General features: G+C 44.7%; 1 pseudogene; it reads right to left on the bottom strand.

The window, feature by feature from the left end:
* Nucleotides 1–3,365: 3,365 nt before the first annotated feature.
* Nucleotides 3,366–5,540, bottom strand: LOC123785656 (large ribosomal subunit protein eL31 pseudogene; annotated as a pseudogene).
* Between the last annotated feature and the right edge of the window lie 1,295 nt (nucleotides 5,541–6,835).

Here is a 6,835-nt window from a genome sequence, read left to right on the forward strand (position 1 = left end):
AAAGGTGATTCTTGCCTTTGTGCAGTTGAGTGTAGGGAGATGTGAGCATTTGTGTTTTAGAAATGCCTCTCCCACTTAGAAGGGGCAAGGAGGTTCTGGGGCCAAAGAGATCTCTGCATTTGGACAAGACGCAACAGCACACGAGGCTGTAATTATGGATAACCAACCCTGCGCCTCTGAGTCACAGCTCAATCAAGCCCTTTACAAGCGACAGGTCACAGGGCCGCCTCCTCCCTGGGAGCCTCCTGCACTGGGAGCCTGCTTCACCCTACTGAGGGCTCGCTGCTCCAGAGAGTGTCAGAACATACTAGATGTGGCATTCCCCCATCTCCCCAGTCACCCCGAGTCACCTCTCCCTTTCCTCCTGCACTCCTCAACCGGGAGAGATTTCAGCGGCGATCAAGTCCAAGGGCGAGAGGCTAGTGCACTTCTCAGGCCTCCAGGGAGAAGGCGAGGAGCCACTCACCCAGGGGAAGGGAATGGGGCTGAGGGCAGCAGACCCTGCCGGCAGACCCTCTCCGGGTGGAGCCCCAGGAGCCACGCGGGAGATGTGGCCCTGGGGCAGCCCTTCCTCAAACGCTCCCTCTCTCCAACACCCCAGCTATCCAAACAGCTGCACTATTTATTCAGCCTTTCCTCGGCCCACTGGGCTCCTCAAACTAAATTTGCCTTCTGCACATTCCTTGAGGGTTTTAATAACCTACCAGTAAGAACAAAAAGTCCATTTCTACTAAGCTAATAAGTCAAGCCAAGGTGGAAATACCTTTCCAGGGCCCCTCCCTGACCAACTCAGCTGGACTCGCATTGCAGAGGGAAGCAAAATTAATTTTGACTTAGCTGCCGAGATGCACCTAATTATTTCGCTTTGCCAAGGAAGGGGGGAGGAAAATCACAGCCAGCAAGGCAGAATGTTCCATCCCCAGGCACTCAGGAGTTTGGGATTCTTTCCTACCTTCTCGTGGGCTGGGCTGCAGGATGCTTGCCAGCTGCTGACCTCCTGGGTCCTGTCCCAGTGGCCCTGCCTGGCACATACCACCTAACGAGGCTACAGGGCCCCAGGGGGAGCGCCAGGCTGAGCCCTGGGCAGCCAAGTTTGCTTTGTCACCAACCACAGGTTACAGGCCAATCCCAGGTCAGGCATCCTGCAAGTGCTGGGTTGTTGGTGGCAGAGGAGACCAGACAGGAGGGAGCTTCCTGAAAGATTACAGGCCCAGCTACAGCATCAGCCACGCAGACTGAGGGCAACCCCTCTCCCAACCTTCCGCCTCCCAGCCTAGCAGTCACGACTATCCAACATTTCCCCCTCTCTCCTGCCCCCAGGAAAGTTCTTCTTTCCTTAGTTCTTACTCAGGAAAATCTAAATACAGTGAACTGTATTTGTTGGCTGATAGAGTCACCTGTGGGGAGAAAAGTTTCCTTCCATTTTGGGGGAAGGGAGGAAGAGGTAAGTGAGGCAGAAAACTAATGCTTGAATGCCTTCTATCCATTTTCATAGGCTACTTAGCCTGATATTTGGGAAAATGCCTCAGTATCTGAGCTCAGAACAAGCAGGACTGGGGTCCGGACCCCAATTTGCCATTGTGTTAACCGTGTGGCTTTGGACGCAGAGCCTCTGAGACTGCACCTGTCGAAAGGGGTAGCCGCGCTTCCTCCAAGGGCTTTTGCAAAGACTAAATCAGATGCGGCAAACTTAACTCTTAACTCAAACTTGAGTTAATAAATGAAGAAACTGAACTGCTAAGAGGTTAGGTTATAGGCCAACAGAGGAAATGCCTCAGGGCTGACAAAGGATCCCACACTGAGCCTGTCGGGGCGGTTCTCCAGCAGGATGCAGGAGTTTGGGATTTGCCAAGATTGCTTCTGACTCATGATGACCTTGGGGGCCACACGCCTTGTGTGGCAGGCACCTGAACCTGGTCACTAGCCTGTTGACCGTCTCTTGAACAACACACCCGTCAACAAGTTTGTGCCTCTTCCCCTGCTAGGTACTGTAGATGGATTAAAAATGGAATCTGAAGCAGTCCTTCGCTGGGGGGACCAACTCCTCCCAATTTGCCCAGGCCTTTCAGTGTTATACTTGAGTCTCATGTCCCAGGAAACGCCTTCTCCGTCCTGGGCAAACCAAGATGGCCGGTCCCCCTGGTCCAGGCTCCACAGACATTACCATCTTCCTAGGAGAGCGAGACTGACCCAGGGAGCTCTGAAGTGGATGCTGATGCTTGTGCTGCTTAAAAATCTTGTGCTGAGTGTCATTTCAAGATGACCAACTGAGCACAAGCTACCACTCTCTCTTTTGGCTCAAGTGCTAGAAATCACAGGAAAAAAAAAACCCTTTTTTTAAATGTCAGAATTTTTTGAGGCATAATTTACATATACAAATTTCACTCCTGGGGTGCCTGGGTGGCTCAGTCCATTAAGCATCTGCCTTCAGCTCAAGTCATGATCCCAGGGTCCTGGGATCAAGCCCTGCACTGGGCTCCTTGCTTGGCGGGGTGTCTGCTTCTCCCTCTGCCCCTTTCCCCCCTCATGCTCTCTCTCTCTCAAATAAGTAAATAAAATCTTAAAAAAATAAAAATAATAAATATTAAAAATTCACTCCTTTTAAAAATGTATAGCTGTGACTTCTGACAAGTGCATATAGTCATATCCCCACCACAATGCAGATGTAAAACACTTCCATCCCCCCCACCCTGAGAAAGTCCCCTTGTGCCCCTTACAGTATATTCCCTTCCTGATTTCTGTCCTTACAGTTGTGCTTTTTCCAAAATGTCATTTGATAGGAATCATGCAATATAAACCTTTTTATCTGGCTTTTTTTTTCCACTTAGCATAATGTTTGCGAGATTCATCCATGTCGTGTGTGTCAGGAGCTCTTTTTGGATTCCTGAGTAGTAGTCCATAGTATGAAAGTGCTGGGATTTGCTCATCTGTTCACCAGTTGATGGACACGTGGGTCATTCCCGGCTTTGGACAATTACAAATAAGACAGCTACACACACTCACACAGATCTCGCATGGACATGTTTTCACGTCTCCTGGGAAACTGCCCTAGGAGTACGGGTAGGACTGCTGGGTTTTATGGTATGCGTATATTTTACTTTATTAAAAATTGCCAAACTGTTTTTCTTTTCTTCTTTGCGGTGTTATACCTTTATTTGACAATCAGCGACTAGTTCTCGTCCCCACTGTCTGTAGATTTTTTATTTTATTTTATTTATTTATTTGACAGAGATAGAGATAGCCAGTGAGAGAGGGAACACAAGCAGAGGGAGTGGGAGAGGAAGAAGCAGGCTCCCAGCGGAGGAGCCTGATGCGGGGCTCGATCCCATAACGCCGGGATCACGCCCTGAGCCGAAGGCAGACGCTTAACCGCTGTGCCACCCAGGCGCCCCTATCTGTAGATTTTTGACAGTGGCAACAGGTACATAGGTGACCAGTGTGTAGAGCTTGTTTGGCGAATCTTCATCCTCGTTACGTTGTCTGGACAACCGCACGCAGATACAGTGTGGAGCATTCCTTATTCCTTCGGCCCACACACCTTTGTTAAGCATGGTGCCAACGTGCACACCTGGGGTTCCCATCTCCTTCACGGCAAACGTCCGGATCTCTTTGAGTGTCCGACGAGCTCGCCTCTCGAAACCCACTCCACGGATGCGCTTACGAATGTTGGCGGTGTATCCTCTGGCCACTACCTCGTCGACGGCAGAACGGCCCTTCTTCTCTCCACCCTTCTCGGGAGCCGTGCTGCCGGGCCCTGGTGGGAAAGCGCCAAACTGTTTTTCAAAGTGGCTGCACCATTTTGCATTCTTCTCAGCAATGAATGAGGACTCCAGTTGTTCTAGACCCTCACTAGCACTTTTTATTTTTTAGCCATTCCAGCTAATGTGTAGCGATATCTCACTGTAGCTTTAACTTGTGTTTCCCTAATTCTAATGATGTTGGACATCTTGCCATGCGTCTCTTTGCCATCCAGACCCCTTCGCTGATGAAGAGTCTGCTTACATCTTTTCCTCAATAATAATAAAAAAAAGGACAGAGAGACAGCCAGAGAGAGAGGGAACACAAACAGGGGGAATGGGAGAGGAAGAAGCAGGCTCCCAGCAGAGCAGGGAGCCCAATGCGGGACTCGATCCCAGGACCCCAGAATCACGCCCTGAGCCGAAGGCAGATGCTTAACAACTGAGCCATCCAGGCGCTCTAGGACCCTTTTGTTCTAATTGTTGTAATAGTTCTTTACGTATTCTGCTCATGATTCCTCTATCAGATAGGTGTTTCGCAAATATCTTCCCCCAGTCTGTGGCTTGTTTCTTCATTATTTTGAGAATGTCTTCCAAAGGACAAAAGATTTTCATTTTGGTGGAGTAAAATTTATTAATTTTTTTATAGTTTATGCTTTTTGTGTCTTATTTAAGAAACCTTTGTTAGCCTAAGATGGTAAAGACAGTTTATGTTTCTTTCAAAAATTTGATTGTTTTAGTTCTTATATTTGAAAAATACAACTTAAAAATGAAATAAATCTATAATCAATCAAAAACAAGAAGAAGAACCTCTTCTGGGCCAGAAATTGTGTGGAGTCCCTAAAAGGCAGAAGGTACATGTGATTACGGAGAAGGTCACTGTTCTCATAATAAGAGGGCGGTACCAAGAGAACCCCATCCTCGGACAAGGTGGATACTGAGAGCCCCTAAGACACATAGGGGTTGAACCCCTACGTACCCTGTCCCCTACTCTTCCTCTCAGCCAGCTCTATGTAGACACATGGTAGCAAAATTTCAGAATAACAAAGAAAAAATCCTAAATCCTATCAGGGAGAAAAAAAGGATTGTCTACAAAGGAAAGAAACTCAGATTGACGTGAGCCCTTATCAGCTATGCTGGATGTAAGAAAACAAGCAATAGGGGCACCTGGGTGGCTCAGTCTTAAGTATCTGCTTTCAGGGCTCAGGTCATGATCCCAAGGTCCTGGGATCAAGTCCTGGATAGGGTTCCCTGCTCAGTGGGGAGTCTGCTTCTCCTTCCCTCTGCCTCTTCCCTGGCTTGTACGTGCTCTCAATCAGTCTCTCTCTCTCAAATAAATAAAACCTTGAAAAAAAAAAAAAAGACAAGCAATACCTCTATAAATGTTAATGGGAAATAACAGAGCTAGAATTTCATGTCCAGACAAAGTAGACTGTCTCTGAAATAATTAAGGATGTTTCCAATAAGAAGAAATATGACTCCATAAGGAATAAGTGAGTTTCAAGAAGCAGTGAGGTGAAACACACATGTGTTTGTGCATGCACAAAAGTACATGTATGCGTATGTATGTGTATTTTCTGTGCTATATCATATCTATATTTAGGTGTATATAAATGTTTACTGTAAAAAAAAAAACTCCCCAAAACAAACAAAAATTTCTAGAACTAAACCCAGGTAATATCAACAGTTACTCTTGGTGATGATATGGAAAGACATCTCATGCTTATGAATTGGAAGACTTAATATTATTAAATTTGGTTTGATTTCTCTTGAGGCCTCTCTCCTTAGCCTACAAGTGGCCATCTTCTTATTGTGTTCTCAAGTGGCCTCTTCTTTATGAGAACACATTCCTAATGTCTGTTTTTCTTCTGATAAGGACATCTGATCAGTTATATCGGATTAAGGGTTCACCCTATCAGCTTCACTTCAACTGGATCACTTTTTGAAGACTCAACTCCAAACACAGTCCTATAGACTAAGGTCCATCCATATGACTTCGTTTAACTTTAATTACTTCTTTAAGGGTCCTATGTCCAAATACGGTCAGATTCTGAGGTACTGGGTGTTAGGACTTCAACACATAAATTTGGGGTGGGGGGAATATAATTCAGCCCATAATAACATCATTCAATGGGGGAAAGGACAGTCTTTTCAACAGATAGTATTAGGAAAATTAGGAAAATTGGATCTCCACATGCAAAAGAATGAAATTGGTTCCTTACCTCACACCATATACAAAAGTTAACTCAAAATGGATCGAAGACCAAAATGTGAATACTAAAACTAGTGGGAAAAAATATATAGGGGGAAATCCTCACGACATTTGATTTGGTGATGATTTGTTGGTTAGACACCAAAAGCAAAAACAGATAACTTAGATTTCATCAAAATTCAAAACTCTTGTGCATCAAAGGACACTATCAAGAGTGAAAAGACAACTCACAAAATGGGAGAAAATCCAAATATATATATATATATATATATATATATATATATATATATATATATATATAAAGAATTCCTAAAACTTAACAACAAAAATACAAACAACAAAAATGAAAAATCGGCAAAAAACTTCAATAAGCATTTCTCCAAAAAGGATATGCCAATTGCCAATATGCGCATGAAAAGATGCTCAATATCACTAGCCGTTAAGGAAAATGCAAATTAAAACCACAATGAGATACTGCTCCACATCCATTATGTTGGCCATCATCAAAACAATGGAAAATAACAAGTGTTGGGGATGATATGGAGAAATTGAAATCCCAGAGGATTGCTGGTGAGAATGTAAAATGGTGGAACCACTGTGGAAAATATTTTGGTAGTTTCCCCAAAAGTTAAACATAGAATTACCATGATTCCACAACTCCACTTGTAAGTTTATACCCCAAAGAATTGAAAGCAGGGACTCAAACATACTTGCACATCAATCTTCATGGCAGCATTATTCACCTTAGATAGAAGGTGAAAATGACCCAAATGTTCATTAACAGGTGAGCGGATAAGCAAGATGTGGTATATTCATACAACAGAATATTATTTAGCCTTTAAAAAAATGAAATTCTGATCTATGTTACAACATGGATGAGTCTGGA

Source organism: Ursus americanus, chromosome 2 (genome assembly GCF_024610735.1).
Source record: "Ursus americanus isolate L20-20 chromosome 2, mUrsAme1.1.p, whole genome shotgun sequence".
Lineage (NCBI taxonomy): Eukaryota > Metazoa > Chordata > Mammalia > Carnivora > Ursidae > Ursus > Ursus americanus.